Source organism: Pleurodeles waltl, chromosome 1_1, assembly GCF_031143425.1.
Source record: "Pleurodeles waltl isolate 20211129_DDA chromosome 1_1, aPleWal1.hap1.20221129, whole genome shotgun sequence".
In the NCBI taxonomy this organism is placed as follows: Eukaryota; Metazoa; Chordata; class Amphibia; order Caudata; family Salamandridae; genus Pleurodeles; species Pleurodeles waltl.
The window spans coordinates 989,143,055-989,161,755 of NC_090436.1; positions in this window are offsets into that span (position 1 = coordinate 989,143,055).

An 18,701-nucleotide genomic window follows, 5' to 3' on the forward strand; every position below is an offset into this window, starting at 1 on the left:
CTGCCTTTGAAGACCAGTTTGGCAGCCCTCCCCCTTCCTGCCTCACCATCTGCTGAGGGGAGATTCTCTCCCCCAAGCACATTCCTTTGTGTGAAGTCAGGCCACTTCACACCTCATTAAAGTAGCCTGGCAGAAGCTGCTGCAGGCTGGCCAATCAGAGCACAGCAGCAAAAACAATGCAGAGCTGAAATTGGCAACTTTTTAGGTAAAGTCTAAACTTTTTACCTGCACTAGTTATATTAAATCCAACAACTGGAAGTTGTGGGATTTATTATAACAATCAATTTGATACCAAATTCTTGGTATGTAACACTTAAGGAGACTTTAAAATTTTAAATAAAGTCTGCCCATTCTAGCCTATGAAGGCCATTTACTTCAATGAGGGAAAAACGAATTTGGCTGTTTTTACCTCACCAGGGCTTATAAATCTATTTTTATAAAGTCCCTGCTTATAGTTACATGGCACCCAGCCCTAGGGGCACATAGGGCACACCTTAGGGGTGAATTATATGTAAAAATAAGGTAGTTTAAGACTTTGGAAGTACCTTTAATTCCAAAGTCGAATTTGCATATAACTTTAATTTAAAAGCAGCCAGCAAGGCAGGCTTGCTTTTAAAATGACACTGGGCACCTCAGCAATGCACCTAGGTGTGCACCACCTATGCTGTGGTCCCTAAACCTACATGCCCTACCATATACTAGGGACTTATAGGTAGGTTTACTTAGCCAATTATAATTAGCCTAATTTGCATATCCATTTTACACAGAGCACAGGCCCTGGGACTGGTTAGCAGTACCCAGGGCACCATCAGAGTCAGGAAAACACCAGCATAAAGTGGAAAATGGGGGCAAAAAGTTATGGGGCCCTTGCAATCAGCCCCAGTTTCTCACAACATGGAAACACTCCATTACATCCTGCTCAATGCCCTATCCCTCTGCAAACACGCCACAGAGATTTGGGACAACATTAATAGCATCTCCCCTAATGTAGCCTTCATCACCAAAACCTTGCTAAGCCCCTCCTCGAACCTCGACATAGCCACTGCAACACCCGACAGCTACAAGATGATACACAGAGACCACACCAACAAACACAGCTAAGGCATCACCATCATCTTCAAAGAAACCTTCTGATGCACCACCACCAACAACAACACTACTCCTCTCATGGAACATCTCAACTTCCGATTGCAAACTGACACCAAGACAAGGATAAGAGGCATCCTCATATACAGGCCCCCAGAACCCAGACCTGCTTCTGCGACACCATCCCCAACATCATCGCACCACTAGCCATAAACTCCAACCATTATATCCTACTCTGTGACCTCAATTTCCACATCAAACACCCCAGCAACACCAGCTCTACCACTCTCCTGGACAGCATGAACAACATCAACTTTGCCTAACTAGTCACCGAGCCCACGCACAAAGCCAGACACACACTTGACCCCATCTTCACCATCCAGATTCAAATTCAGCCATGTTACAGAACTCACTAGGTCCGACCACAGCATCATTAACTTCACCATCTCCTCCATACAGAACACCATCACCAGACATCACTGTAGCTGGGGCAAGATAAATGAAACAAAGTGAACCCAAGTCCTTGGTGAGACCCACCCCGAAGACTCAGCAGAACAAGAAAAAGCCATGCAAAATTTCTCCAGTTGGATAACCAAATGGGCATACAGAGTTACCCCTTTGAAGTCAGCAAGAACCAACAAACCCTCAAGACAAGCCAGCTAGTAGACCCAAGAGCTCAAAATCACCAAACACAGCTGTTACCAACTCAAGAAACAATAGTGATCCACCAGGAACCCCTCAGCCATAACCGTCCACAAAGCAGCCCTCAGTAACTACCATCGGCTACTCAGAGAAACCAAAGAGAGCAGCGATCACAGCCTGAATCTGCACAGCAACCTGCTACATGAAAGAACTATTCAAAATAGTCAAGGAATTCTCAAACCTGGCAGTCAAATAGAACACCATTCATCCCTCTCAAGAACTTTGCGACACCCTCACTGATTATTTCCACAGCAAGATCGCCACCATCTACAACATCTTCGATCCCCAACCCACAGTCCTCAACAACCTCGAACAATCAGCATACACCAACCAAACGATCACTGCTTGGTCACAGCTTACTACACAAAATAACCATGGCCATCATGTCATTTATCCGCTCCAGAACACCAACCCATTGACCCATACCCCCACCATATTTTCATCCTCAGATCCAGTCACATCAGGTTTGAACTTACCAGCATCCTCAACACCTCTATCACCACGGCCGCCTTCCCGGACAGATGTAAGCACGCAGAGATCAGACCCCTCCTAAAGAAACTCTCCGCCGACCCCAGATAAAATATTAATGACCGATCTCGTTGCTACCTTCCCCTACCAAAGTACTCGAGAAGGCTATCAACGGACAGCTCACCAACTTCCTGGAACACAAAAACCTGCTCGACATCTCCCAATCAGGTTTCTGAGCCAACCACAGCACGAAGGCCACACTGACCCAGCCACAGATGACATCAGAACACTCCTTGATCATGGTGAAATGGCCACTCTATTCCTTTTCGACCACTCTGCAGCATTCAACACCATCTCCCACCACACCCTCAACAGACTCTACAACATTGGGATATGAGAGAACACCCTCAAATGAATAGCTTCACAAGATACACTCATAGCATCCAGTTGCATCCTTTCACCTCCAAACCCAAGAATCCTATTCGCCATATCCCAAGGTTCATCCCTCTGCCCCACACTGTTCACACTTACAGGACCTCCCTCACAGACATCGTCAGATCCCATGGTGTCAAAATTATATCCTATGCAGGCGACATGCAGCTTATCCTCTCTCTCACCAAGACCACCCCAACACCAGGACAAACTTCTTCCATGCCATGTCTGACCAAGCCAACTGGATGAGAGCCTACTGTCTCAAACTAAACTCTAACAAAACAGAAGTACTGTTCTTTCAGAGAAACACATCCATTTGGGACTACAGCTGGTGGCCATCTGAGCTTGGACCAACGCCAACAGACCACATATGCAACCTTGGCAGCATCCTCACTGAGACCTGACCATGAAATGACAAATCAATCCAGTTGCCTCCTCCTGCTTCAACAGCTTCTGCATGCTCTGCAGAATCTTCAGAAGGATCCCAGTAACATTAGAAAGACCATCACCCAGACACTCATTACCAGCTTCCTCGACTGCGACAATACACTCTACGCCAGGATCTCCACCCAGCTCCTCAAAAGACTCCAGACCATACAGAACACCACAGCCAGACTCATCCTGGACGTCCCCAAATGGACCCACATCACCCCTCCGCCTCAGAAACCTACACTGGCTCCCCATCCAGAAGAGATGCCAGTTTAAGATACTAAAGCGCACCTACAAAGCCCTACACAATCAATGACCAGCTTACATCAACCACTGACTAAACTTCCATCAACCCACCAGACACCTCAGCTCCTCCTCACAAGCCATTGGACACACACCCACATCTGTCACAGCAGCAGCGGTGGCCACTTCTTTTCCTGCAACACCGCCAAGACCTGGAACGACCTGCCCTCCACCTTTGAACAGCACACTCTCTTGCAGACTTCAGAAAGAAACTCAAGACCTGGCTATTCGACAGAGACCTCGGATCACATCCCAAGATACCCCCTAGGGGTGATAGTGCTGCACTTTACAAAAACTGCCTCATTGATTGATTTACTGATTGATTTGGTAGGGACAACATGCTTGGTATTTCTATTGGAAGTAAATGCCCTAAAGATTATATTTACCTTCAATTGAAAGAAATCAGCTAATATATCACAAAGAGTTTGATCAAGGTCAATGGTGTTCTTGTTATCAAAATTGACCAAGGTTTCAACTGTTATAAATAACTCTTTAGAATAATTGTTTTCAGTGTGGATTTATTTGGGGGGCGGGGTAATTACTTGGATTTTTCTGCAATGATCATAGTCTTATAGTTGCTAATGAGTTGTTTATATTTATATTTTTTCCTCAAGGATATACTTTTTTTCTCCATTTTTGTCCTTGGCATCTACATTTCTGTTTTAATGTTTTCAGATCTTGTGAGTACCAAGGAGCAGGTGCCTTTCTTCAGTGGTTTCTGAGAATCTTTAGGTGGGAATCCGAGAGAAAATCATTCAGTTTAATCTTATCAATTTTTCTCCACAGACTAATTTTAATCATAGTTAGCAAAACATTACCTGAGATGTTGTTGGTGGCAACTTTTAGAGTGAGAGTTATCGCTTTGTGATCTGTCCTGGTCCGTGGTAGGGCATTCTCAAAATATAAGTCTGGATTGCTAGTAAAGACTTCATCAAGGGTCTGGCTAGCACAGTGAGCAGCAGTATTTACTATTTGTGTAAGATCCAAGCTAAACAAATTGTTTGGTAACTGTTCTGTGTAATTATTCTCCAAGGTCTCTAAGTGAAAATTAAAATCACCATGAATCGTGTAGTTTGGGAACGGCATACATGATTCTACAAAGTCATTTAAAGTTTGAATACACTTCACTCTTGGCCCTGGGGATTGTAAATTAAGATGCCATTATAGGATTAATTAATTTTTAGTTTTACATTTTTAAATTGAATGCAAGGCCTCCACAGCCCAATTGGATGATGGGCTGAAATGAGGCCACCAGGGAATCTTGATAGATTATGGCTAGACCATCACCACGCTTAGCTAGCCGGTCCTGCCTGAAAATAGCATAACCAGCTGGGAAGGCAATTCTTAGGTCTGGGTTGGATGTTGAGTCGGCCCAAGTTTCAGTCACAAAAGTCACCAGTCAGCTGGGCAAGGAGGCCTCTGCATCATGTTTTGTCCATGTAGCTCAGAAGAGGAGGTCAGCCAAGTGACCCCTGGAGTCACTCAGGTTAGCTTGGGATGAAGAGAGCAGGTCCAGTCTTCCTTCACAGAGAGCAGGGCAGACCTCAGGCAGCAGGTAATTCATTGAGGTTACAAGGCAAGCCTCAAGCAGTAGGGGGAGTTCTGTTGGCAGAAGGGCAGTCCTCTAGGAAAAAAGGCATGTCTCAAGCAGCAGGGCAGCCACGCAAGGAACAAGGCAGTCCTTATTCTATAATGTCCACTGGTCCAGGGGTACACTGAAGAGAGGCTCGGGAGGTCCAATATTCATACCTAGTGCCATCCTTTGAAGTGGGGGGGTTTCCCTATTCTCCCCCCACAAAAAGTTACAGTTTCAGAATTGTGAATTAAAATCCGACTTAAAGAGGATTTAAAATTACAATTCATTTCAGTCCAAACATGACATTATACCCACTCTCAATCAAAAGCGAGCACTTATTAAATGTTATAAGGCAACCAAATGGGAATGATCGGTCTTACAGTAATGAAAAACAAATTTAGGGGTTTTTCACTACCAGAACATGCTAAACTTAAACCCACATGCCCTACTTTTCAAATACAATGCACTCAGGACTGTGGGGCTTTAAGGCCTATCTTAAAGGTGATTTTATGCATTAAAAAGAAGATTCAGGTTTGGCAAAATGGATATTTTGCCAGGTCGAAATGATAGTTTGATAGCTTCAAACTGCTCCGCAGGCTTTAATGGCAGGTTGAGACATGTTTCAAAGGGCTGTTGTAGTGGGTGGTACAGGCCTCAGAGTAGCATTTAATTTACAGGCCCTGGGTGCCTGTAGTACCATACATTAGGGAAATATGAGCAAATTAAATGTTCCAATTAGTTGCAAACCAATTTTACCATATTTGGGGAGAGAACAGAAGCACTTTAGCACGTGGTGAGCAGTGGTAACATGCACAAAGTCATAAATGCCAACAAAAATAGGTTCCAGGTTCATCAAAGGAAAGGAGTGAAGGCAAAGAGTTTTTCATGGCCCTGCAGAGAGTGTGAGGTTCAACAGTAAGGTAGTAAGGGCCTCATTTACAAGGCTTTAACAGGTCACTGCACAACCGGAGAGTCATTTTTTATTTTTACGCCCCTTGTGGCGCAGTGTGCAAGCCAATAGTTACAAGGCCATGTAAAGTCACCTTGCTTGGCTTTTCATGGCTTTTGTAAATATGGACCCTTTTCACGCATAACAACGCATAAAATGGGCATTCCACGGGTGTTGCTTGGGGTGTTCCTGTGCAACATCCATGTACCCCAAAGGAATCTGACACATTTCCAGATTTACGAGTCTGGGAATGAGTCAGATTCCCATACCACCTCAGGGTGGCATAAAAGTGACATAATGGGGAGAAATATCTTTATTTCTCCCTGTGTTTTCCTCTTTCTATGTGTGCTGCATTCTGTGGTGTTCCTTCCTGCACAAAACCAATCATCCCCCAATGCAGGCACCCTTGCACCATAGTGCAAGGGTGTCTGCGTTGGCACTAGGCAGAAGTTTGTGTGCCAGCCCCGGGGGAGAGGACATAAATGCGCCATATCTTGTAGATACGGTGCATTTCTGTCCTTTCCGGGTGGTTCAGGGTGATGCAGCAAGCCACCTGCTGCGCTGCCCTGCGCCATGGACCTTGTATTTGTTGAAGCCCTAATTTTGTTTGTGTTACTTTAAAAAAACTTAGATTTTTATATTATAGTTAGGTGTTTAAATAATCCAAAACTAACTTTAAAAAATTAAAAAACAGTCATAATCGCCAATCATATTTTGCTGAGCTAAGCATACCATGCACCCTGCAAGGACTGCTTATGACCCCACATATTTTGTCACTCAGACTTTAGAAGAGGAGATAGTTATGAATGAAATGAGTTGAGAGATCAGTCTATGGCAGAGTTAGAAAGAGATTATAGAGTGTAGAGGAAGAAGAGTAGAATACCAAACAAAAGAGGAACGAAAATCAAAGCACAAATAATTCAAAATTATGTTGAGACTTTTATTAGAGAAACGTTGAAGAGGTTTTACAAATTTTGTATAGCTGGATCTATGGGTGTGGACATCAAGCGAGATGTGAGAGGAAAAGGAAATCAATTCTAGTATAGCCAGGAAAGAGAAAAGATACATTGTGGGAAGAGAAATGGAAGGGGAAGGAAGGAAGTATACAATAGCCTAGAAATACTACCATAGAACCCCATGCACAAAAGACAAATTAGCCTCCTGACTCACAGCTGGATCCTAAGACACAGTGACAACTGGGATGCAAAGGACTGGTCAGACCCAGCTTCCTGGTACCACATCACCTGCTGCACTAATGTTACCTATGCACCATTTATGCTCCATGAGGGCATTAATAGATTATTGGGGCAGAAAAAAATACCTTCTATCTTATTAAAATTATCCTGCATTAATATTTAATTCTCTAACTATAGATCTATATATTGAGGGGTGGGTTAGGAATTTGGTTTCTGTGGCATGGCTTTTAAAATTCTAAGCACTTACAATCTTTATAAAATATGGTGAAAGTATGTTGCAGATCTGACATTAGATCATATCAGTGTAAGTATACACACTCCATGGGGCCCGATTCACAAAGATAAACTTAGACGTTTGGTCTAAACTTAGACCATATATCTAAGTTTACAACTTTGGTAATTCACAAAGGGCATCAGGCGGATTTCTGGCCCGAGTGCGGACCTAAAGGTACTACTCGTAAATGCCCTTTGTGAATTTCCAAAGTCGTAAACTGAGACATTTGGTCTAAGTTTAGACCAAACATAAGTTTTCTTTTGTGAATTGGGCCCCATGCTTTTACGCGAACCATAACATATAAGGTGAGCATTGTTTGAAGATAAAAGCTGTAATGTTTAAAACTCCTTGGTATAACAAGCTCTTCATGTGTAGGCTCCATCTTTCATCATTCTCATCAGTGAATTGGTAAGTTGCAGGCCTAATAGAAGAGCATGGATGAGTTCAGCACCATCTCAAAAGGATCCCCAGGCAAAGGGCAGCCCATACACATTTATAAAATTCATAGCCATACGTTGTACGTAATGTTAGAGTTCAAGGGTTTGACAAGGCAGGATTTGTGGACAATATGTGTGGAGAATAAAGTAACTGTATGGTTCACAAACATTTTGCTATGATCGGGTGTGACGTACTCTTGCAGTTCTCATTGCATAGTACTGGAATTCCAGTGGTAAGACAGGTACACAACAAGACACAGCAAAGTTTCCTGAGTCTGGTACCAATATTTTCCTGACGGTTCTACATAAAAGAAGGTGCGGCTTGCAGACGCTAGCTGCCCTTTACTGACCTTCTTAGCCTGCAAATCCTCCCACCCAACCTTTACAAACAAAATAAGCAGCGTTTACAGAAATAGGAAATAATGTGTGTTGATATCACGTTCACCACAAAAAATAATAGCAGATAAAAATGCACATTCTTTTTTCAAATTTTTTATTCATTTATTCATAACAGAAACTCCATAATATAAACTGCATTATTATTAAAGTGTCTTGATGTGTCTTGACTACAGAGAAGAAAAACTAAATCAAGCTTTTTTCAAACAAGCACTTGAAACCTATGATTATAATGATTGCATGTCTACTCCTTGATGGCATTACCCAAACAAATATGCTTGCTTCAGACTGGTGGATATGATTAAATATCAAACGTTGGTTTAGTTGACATTCTATATTCATTACTTTGACTGACCACTGTCACTCCCAGACTGTCCACTTTCACTGCTGCTCCCCGAAGATGAATTACTGTCATAGTTTCTTTGACCATGTGTAACTTTTCTCTTAGGCAATTTCCCATGCATTGGGACATTCATTTCTTTTGAGCTTTTTCCAAGACCTTGATAAATCTGTCCTTGCCTGCTTTGCCTGCTATTTCTAAATGTATCATTTTCCTCAAGCTTAGTCTGAGAATGGCCTTCAGGACCCCTTGAGATTGGAGTGCCTTTGCTATATTGAATTGTCTGTGCATCAACATTCTTAGCTCTGCCACTAGGCTCAACTTTATGGGACATGGTTCTGCAAGCGGAGGGCAGGTCCATGATTTGCTTGGTGTTCACATTGTTATCAAATTCAATACAAATGCTAGTTTTATTTGCAGCCACAAACGTATTGCAATGAGCAATTTTCCTTTTGTCTATACCCATGAAACTGTTATCACATTCACTATGTTTCTGTGTCCCCATAGCCTCTGTATCACTAGTATCCACTTGCTCAGCATGCGTTTTTTCAAGTACTTTTTCACGAGTGTCTAAAGCTTCTGTATGATCACTTGATACTGTAGTTGTGGCAGTGCTGCTTAGAAACCCATTTTCCCTGTCCAAACTGATGGAATGTTGTTGCACTAAAACATCTCTGTCCTTTGATATGATTTCTTCTGTAAAATAGTCACCCGATCCACTGCTCATGCCAGTGTCTTGATCTTCGATCCCTGAAACAGTATTATCATTGCCTTTCATGTTTCTGTAACCAACTGTATCATTAGTGGCCCCTTTAACAATCCTAGTGTAGTAATCAGATGATTTGTTACCAGGAGCTGTATTTCTGTCCGGCATCACTAGAGCACTGGCAGTGCTGGGACTGAAGTTCTCAGGCCTGACTCTAACACGTTCAATACCTTTTTTTTTCTTAGACTGTACTGCCTTTACAGTCACTTGAGAATCATGGAAGATCAATTCAACATTGGTATTCAATTTTGGATTCTTCTTTCCAATTCTCTGTGCATCTGTACTGTGACTTTTGTTAATACTTTTATGGACAATCTCATGTCTAGATTCAGAATAACGTTTTTCAAAATGAGCATTGTCAACAAAAGAGACCACTGAAGTTTGATGATCTTTTGGAAGAGCCAAATTTTCTTTTGCATATTCAGATTTCGTCTGGTGATTTGGAATTCTTTCTTTAAGATGTACACGACATTTAGTGCTTTTTCTGAAATTTTGCACATCATCTTTCATCTTCTGATATTGAGAAACATCACTATTGGCCCCTTGCTCTTCAATCTGTATTAGATTCCAAAACAACAGACTCAATTAATCATATATATTAACTTTTATCAGTACTCACAGACATGCATTTTAGATCTTCTCCACCTTATTTTTTTTCTTATCTAGTATCTTTCACAGTTTTGTAACGTTAATGAATATATTTGCATATCTCCCAGCTCTCACATTCAAATTATTATATTAACGAAGTAATGGATCAATTGCCATTTAGTTAATTGTACTATATAGGAGAATAGATTCAACACGTTTGTGAATTATATTATTATTATGATGATGATGACAAGGATTGATGATGATTATTATTTTTCTTCTTGTCAATGTTGTTATTAAAAAAGTTTTGTTTTTTGTTGTCATAATTTATATTGTTGTTATTGGGATTAATATTTGTGGTATTATTAATGTTGTTGTGTTTTTATTGTGTTTCTAATCATTGTTGGGAAAAGGTGCCTGAAATTTGATATAGCAGTCATAATCGTGCTATAATAGCATTTTTATGAACAACTGTAATTCCATTCCTCTTTTCACCATATTATTAGGAGTTTACATAACTCGTACAATTTGCTACAGCGTAAGTATGCACAATTAAAGCTACATTACATGAGAATATGCAGAATTTTGTGAAAAGTGTAGCCCAGCATTTAATGCCATTTTCATAGCCCAAAATCACCCTTGTGTCCAAAATGGACCTAAGGGTGCATTTTGTGTTTGAAAAGTAGCTCCAACTGCATCACAAAGCATACAGCAGCAGCAAGCAGCTGGTCACACTTGCTAAATTTGTTCTTCCTGTGGTGGAATTTTCATGTTTAATTACTCATAATTACCTAAACTGGCATAGTCGAGTTATTTCCACAAATATTGCGTTAAAAGAGTAACACAAACCTAGCCAAATTACACCGGTTACACTGTCATAATTACAATTTCGTCCAGGCCTACATATTATGTAATTACCAACACAGGTTGGTATCTCCCACCCCGAATTCTAGGCACTGCAAGTTTTTGTCCAGTAATGCAGATTAACAATTATGCGTCCTTTGCTACAGGTTGTCTCAGATCCCAGGGACTTACCTGCAAAGGTGATAATTTTGAATAGAGAAGCCATTGCAGATCACAGGGCGATTGGTTGGGTCATTACTGCAGGCTCTGTTTTGGTGGGGGTCTATGATGTCTCCCTGTGCTGTGTAGGGAGCTGGATGATTCTCATCAGAATTTCTCATTCCTCTGTGTAATAACGCGCCACTCACAAATGTAGTAGAACAAGGTTTATTGACAGACTCCTTGCACAGCACCTCATCTCCTGTCTCTCCTCCTCTCAGCTCTCTACCAACATTCTAAGGTGCACTCCCGTTTGTTCCATTCTCCAACATTCCGTAGGAGAACATTGGAACGCTCCACTTTTACAAGGAACTGTGGTACATATAATTACACAAGGTAAAGTATCCTAAAAGATAAGATTATAATGTTTGTATAATGAATACACTATATAACTTGAATAACATTCCTATGTGAGGTAATGACAATGTTATATCAAATCATAACACTCTGCCTGACCTAGTGCCCCTGAAATGCTGACAGAAGAACTTCCACCTCCCTTAAAACTGGGCTCAGTTTTCATCCTGGGTACTGGGACATCGGTCTAATTGGTTTGAGCTGGACTGTAGCCGTCATTAGAGATGCGTTTAGGACCATGCCTAAGAGTCTTAGGGCCAGATGTATCAAGAAAGGCCTTTGCAAATCGCAAATAGCGATTTTAAAGAAATCGCTATTTCCGAGTCGCAATATGCGATATAACATATTTGCGATTCGGAATTAGCTATTTCTTAAAAATCGCTATTTGTGGTTTGCGAGGCCCAAATACCGAATCGCAATTTGTGAGAACACAATTTGTGATTCAGTAATTGAAAATTGAAAATTGCGAGAAAGCACACCTGGCAGAGCCTGATGACATCACAAGCAGGAAGTGAGTCATCCCAGGCAGTTTGCAGGTGCCACACCCAAAGGAGCACTGAGAGAGACACAGCCCAGCCACAGTAAGCAAGTCTGTGAACAAGGCAGGACTGCACAACCACCATGGACACCTCTGCACAGGGAAAGGAGAAGGGAGAAAGGAGAAGGAAACTCAAGTTTAGTGAGCAGGAACTGGAGGTGCTCACTGAGGAGGTGGTGAGGAGCCATGACCGTTTGTTTGGAAAAAGCTCACTCCAGGTCCCTGAGAGTGAAAAGCGCAGACTCTGGGCTGACATGCAGACAAAAATCTGCGCTGTGGGAGTTGCGCAGCGCTCTGTGGAGGAGATACAGAAGAGGTGGTACGACCTGCGTTCCCGTGCCAAGGAGAGGGTGGCAAGAGGGCTGCAGGAGGCAAGGAGCACAGGACGTGGACCACCCACAGAGACACCCTCCACCCCCATGGAAGACCCGGTGGAGTCGACACTCCTCCCAGAAGCTGTCAGTGGGGTCACTGACATCGACACATCCGGCACACCCAGCACCAGTAAAGGTAAGTGCAATATTGAAATGTAACTCCATATGTGTATGTACAAATGCCCCTTAGGAATTAGCAAGTAGTGCAAAGCATTGTGAAAAGTAGTCCATTCCACATCTTTGAAGCGGCACAGCAATGCCTTATGGGAGTGGTAGTCCACAACCCAGAGCTGAAAGTAGCACATAGAATGTAAATATGCCGAGTGACACCCAGAAGAACACAACACCCACAACATAGTGATATGAAGTAACTGTACATTTATTACCATTGTTTGACCTTTGGTGATACATGCATAACTGACATGCTGCACATTGTCGTTGCAGGTGGCCCAGCAGCATCTGCAAGTGCCGTTGCGGGGGATACTGAAACCCACCCTGCATCTGACTCAAACACCAGTGAGTCACAGAATATAGCACCCATCAGACGCAGGGCTAGGGCTGTACCGCTACCCGAAATGAGCCAGGACTCTGACGGCATGCGGGATGACGGCCACACACCTTCCCCAGATGGCAGATGCACTGTTATGCAGGAGTCCCAGCCCCAGTGTAGCACAACACCCTGCAGGAGGCCTACGTATGCAGGCGCACAGCATATTGAAGTAGGAGAGGGACCATCAGTCTTCGGTGGCCTGGAATCTGCTATGTTGAAGCAGCAGCGCCTGCAAAACAGGAAAATCTCAGCTTTACAAAGGCAGATGCAGGCAAACAATTCCAACATGGGGGGGCTTCATCGGCAGTTGGAGTGCCTCAATTCCAACCGCACTAAACTGCATGAGGGACAGCTCCAAGCTTCTGAGAACACCAGGGAGCTGACAAGTGCAGTGAGGGAACTGTGAATAGAGCTGTGGCACGACAGAGTCAGCTACCGCAGGCATGAGAGACGTCTTATGGGGATGTTTGGTGGTTTCTGTCGCTCAGTCAATCGCCTTGCAAACTCAACAGCCCTCATATCGCTGCGTGCTGTGGCCGCACAGGTGGAGGCAGCGCACAGCAGTAGGGATGTGTCACAGGGACTGGTGCAGATCACAAATGTGTTTGACAATATGCTTGGTAACCGCTCCGCCACACCCAGTGAACTGGGACTGGGGGACATTGAGAACACATCTAGCCTCAGCAGCGTAGCAGTTCCCACAACAGATGCTAGGCGTCGCAGTGCCAGGCACAGCACTGCCACTGAGTCCGAAAACAGAGGTGCCAGTGAGGCCACTGCGCACTCGAGTGGCTTGCGTGGCCATAGAAAGTGACAGTAATGGCCACAGGGGACTGTTTATCATTGTGTCATAGAGTAAACTATGATTGAATAGTGAGATACTGTTGTCTGCTTTTATTTTAAGTTACATCATCTTATTTGTGCTGCTAGCTAAACTTATGTTACCTCACGTTAAGTTAATACATTTTTTAACTACAAGTACACGTCAGTGGAGTTGTGTTGTTCTTACTTACATCTGAAATGGTTGTGCGTGATGTCAGCACGCCTTTGCCTGCCCTCTGCTGCACTGGTCCTGTCTGCTGGCTGTAGGGGGGGTATGGGACCATCATCCTCATCAGAGTCAGAATCAGATATTTCCACAGGTATGCCCCTGGTGGTAGCTATATTGAGCAAGATCGCACAAGTAGCCACTATTCTACATGTCGTCTCTGGGCTGTACTGTAGTGCCCCTCCACTTTTGTGGAGGCACCGGAAGCGACTCTTCTGCAGCCCAAAGGTGCGCTCCACCACATTGCGGGTTGCCCTGTGTGCTGCATTGTATCTCCGTTCAGCATGTATTGTAGGATTGAGGTAGGGCGTCATCATGTACGTGCGCACTGCGTAGGCACTGTCTCCTGGAAGGAAATGAGGGTATGATGTGTAAGTGAGCCATCTGACGTCACAACACCATCAATGCGCCACTGTACAGAGGGTCAATACCTAGTAGATATCCTTCTCCAAACTCCCCATCTAGCAGTCTTGTGTGAATCCCGCTGTGGCGAAAGATATACGAATCATGTGTGCTCCCTGGGTACCTGGCCACGAGATCAGTTATGATATAAGAGGCATTGCATATCACCTGTATATTCATTGAATGTTGGTATTTACGGTTGCGGTACACATACTCTGTGGCCGATGGTGGACAGATTGCAACATGTGTCCCATCTATGGCACCTAGGACATGGGGGAACTGTGCTATCTGGTAGAAATCTATTTTTGTCTGCTGTATTTCCTGTGGGGTGTGGGGGAATCTGATGTACTGGTGTATTCTGCCCAGCTGGGCGTTGATAAATGCCTTGAAAAATCTGGAGAGGGCACCCTGTGATACCCCTCCAGCTGCTGCTATGACCCCTTGATAGCTCCCTGAGGCAAGTAGGCTAAGGGAGCATAATACCTGCACATGGGTGGGTATGCTATTAGTCCTGTGTGTTGTGTGCTGCAGTATGGGTTGTAGCTCTGCTATCAGGTCAAGTATCATGGCTGGGTTCAACCTGTACTTCTCAAAAATTTCCTCTTCAGTCTGTTCAAAAAGGGTAATGCGCACTCTGAAAATGCGCTCCTGTCTCCTCCTCCCTCTCCTCAAACCTGCCAAGATTCTCATTCTCCTCGCCATGACATAGAGTGCAGCCATTGTGGAAAAGAGTCTGAGGCATTCTGGGCCTCTTTATATAGGTTGCTCCTGGTTACCACCTGGTTTCACTTAGTGGTATTTTGCATGTGCAAAAAGGCCATTCTGCGAAAAATCGCAATTTGCAATTTTTTGGTGCTTCAAATTGCGACTTGGTTTTGCGTGTCTGTCGCATTTTGCGTCTCGCTAATTGCGATTCGGTATTTCGGGCCAGATGTAGCAAAGGGTTTTTCCCATTCTGTGTCAATGGGAAAATGTGTTCGTACATATGGCCCTTCATGTCGGAAATTGGGAGACGCAAAATGTGATACACAAAACCAGGTCGCAACACAAAAAATCGCTATTTTTGCGATTTCTTTTTTTGCTACATTTTTGCATTCGCAAACGGCTAATTTTAGCGATTCGCACCGTTTGTGAATGCAATTTCGTTTGATACATCTGGCCCATATTTCTGGGGAGGCACGGACAGCCATTCAGCAAGTAGCTGCTATTAAAAATAATCAGTGGAATTTCTAGACGTGGCATATTAGGAAGGGACATTACAGGAAGCGACACCACAGGAGATTGCAACGAATGCCCATTAGACAAACACAAAGGCCTAAACATCTACAAATGAAATATCACAATCGTTCCCAATTCTCTGGAAAACAACATTGCTGCAGCAAGCACCTTTTCACTTTGTTTGCTGTGGGATAGCATTGTACACAATACACGCATATATGTAATTTCATAGCACTCAGGTAATGTCCAAATACCTGTGTTTAAAAATACAATGAACATATCATTAAATTAATAACTCCCCAACTAGAAATAAACAGAGAGATGATTGAAAGAAACTGCAGAAAGTGATGTGGAAGATAGATTGGTACATACCAAAGCAATTAATACTTATACCTGTGCCTCAAATGAAACTAAGCGTATATTGTAAGCCTGGTATGGGCTACGTTTATGAGCTTGTGATAAACAAAAATCAAATATTAAAGGATAGCAATTATGTATATGTTTTAACTGGTAAATAGTAGGTACCTGCTCTCATAAAAAAAAAAACACTTAGAATGACTACATGCAGTAAAAAAAAATTAAAAAAATCTGTCTGCAGGAAATATTCGGTTCCCAAATGATGCTTGAAAAAACCCATCAAGGGCCAGATTTACACAGCCCTTGCTCCCCTTAGGGTCATGATGTATGCAAAGGGGGGCATTCCCTCGTTAGAGGGTCGCTAAACATGACGCAATAGAATCTACAAGATTCCATTGTGCCATTTCTAGCCTATTATTTAATGCCTGATTAAAGCAGGCGTTAAAATTAGTCTCTTATTGATTTCAATGTGCCTCTTAACACTATACTGGATTAGCGTCTTTTGTTTGCGCTAATCCAGTATAGTGTTTCAATAGCGTCAATAAATGATGTTATTGCCCTTAGCATCCGCCATGGTGCACTGTATTGTAAATACAGCGCTTCTATGGTGGCATTAGGGGATGCAAGGGGGAAGCAAGGAAAATGGCGCATCACTAGTGATGCACAAATTTCTTGCAAATATGGCCCCAAGTGTCCAAGGAATGTAATTATAATTAAGAGTCTAAACCAAAGAAAAAAGCAGACTTCTCCTATATGATATTTTGAAAGGGTGAGCCAAACCTCTAATGATAGTTTGTTAACAAAAAATTAAAAAGCAATGGGGCATATTTACCATCCCCTTGCGCCTCCTTGCTCCACATTAGCGTCATTTTTTTACACTCATGTGGCGTTAGGTAAGCACTTCCGACACGCCATATTGAGAAAGTGCACAATGTTTGTATTTCTCCACTTTGTAACCCCCTGCGCCACATTATGCCTGCGCCAGGCATAATGTATGCAAGGGGAACGTTCCAGAGCTGGGAGGCCCAAAAAATGGCCCAGTGAAATACAGTATACAAGATTTCACTGTGCCAGTTTTGGTGTCACTTTTAATACCTGCTAACAGCAGGCATTAAAATGATGCACCTATTCTGTTCAATGGGCCTCCCTGTACTTTGCTCCACTAGCGTCAATTTTTTTGGCACTAGTGTAATAAAGCTCCACAATAGTGTAAAAAATATTGACACTATGGTGCTAACGACTGCCATGGTGTGCAGTATAGGCGCATACATGGTGTCGTTAGGTGTGGGTAGGGGCCTGCAAGAAAAGTGACGCATCATCAATGATGCGCAACATTCTCATAAATATGCCCCAATATATATTACCATATTCATTTTCAGAGCCAGTAGCACATTGATAGTTGAATAACCATAAAGTACAGTACTTTTGTGCACTACAATGACAATTCTGATAACAGTTTATGTACAGTGCTTTACTAAATTAATCTTATTGGCATTTTTTGGGACTGTTACACAATTTCAAAATTATTCATTCACTTATGCTTGGTAGTATCCCGCAGTGGTCTGAAACACATGAGCATCAAATAGAGTTTTCAGCATTAGTTTGCTTTAAGAATAAATGCATTAATGTAGCATCAATTTACTGAAGGAGTTTGAATTAAACTGTTGACTGCTAAGGCTTCCCCGGTGCTAGCTCAGGTAGCTCATCTTTAAATCTTCATAACCTTTCCACAAATGGTATCCACACCAAATGTATGTCCTTTCTTCAAACATCCTATGGATTCTAAAGGTACCCAGGGGTTTTAGAGTCCCCTGGATGTATAATAGAAATCACCAAAATATAGCTCCATTTTGGGTTTTCTATGAAAAATAGGAAAAAAGTGCTGTGCAAGAGAATCTATGGCCCATATTTATACTTTTTGATGCAAAACTGCGCTAACGCAGTTTAGCGCCAAAAAAATTAGCGCCGGCTAACGCCATTCTGAAGCGCCATGCGGGCGCCGTATTTATTGAATGGCGTTAGCCGGCGTTAGCCGACTGGCGCTGCCTGGTGTGCGTGAAAAAAAAACACGTACACCAGGCAGCGCCGGCGTAGGGAAAAATGGCGTTTGGGCGTCCAAAAATGGGGCAAGTCAGGCTGAGGCAAAAAAAAACGTCTTAACCCGATTTGAGCCATTTTTTTTGGGCGCCCAGACGCCATTAACATGACTCCTGTCTTAGCAAAGACAGGAGTCATGCCCCCTTGCCCAATGGCCATGCCCAGGGGACTTCTGAGATGTTAGTCATAATAATTATATAAATAATAATAATAAGCTTACTTTTATACAGGATGGAGGTAAAGCACTCTCACGCCCTCAAAACCCAATAGACCCCGGCCTCCTGTGCAAGAAGAATATCTAATAAATGGCTGTTCTGCATAATCATAGCATGCATAACCGTTACCTTCTGATTAATCTTAGGTCACTTGCAGTGTTAGAAGCAAGGCATCTACAAGCACAGATAAGCTTCTAATTTTCATATCAATCATATCCAGAACTAATAGATGGAATCATAGTACCCAAAACATCTAGCACAATTAGTCCAAAATCCATAGTTCACTCTTTTCAAATCGCACACAACACTCACTTCATTGACATGGTAATCCTGAGGCAATAGCAAAGCAAGATAACATCGACCCACCCATTTACAAAGCAGGTCAAAATAAGCATTCTTACTACATACATAAATAAATTCCTCTAACTATTTACTCAAAGAAAAAGTCACTATCAACCATGTGACTCCTTTCACACTCCCTCTCTTCAACAAAATCGATTTCCTAATTCTTTGAGATTCCTGATGCATTGTACACAATTCTCCC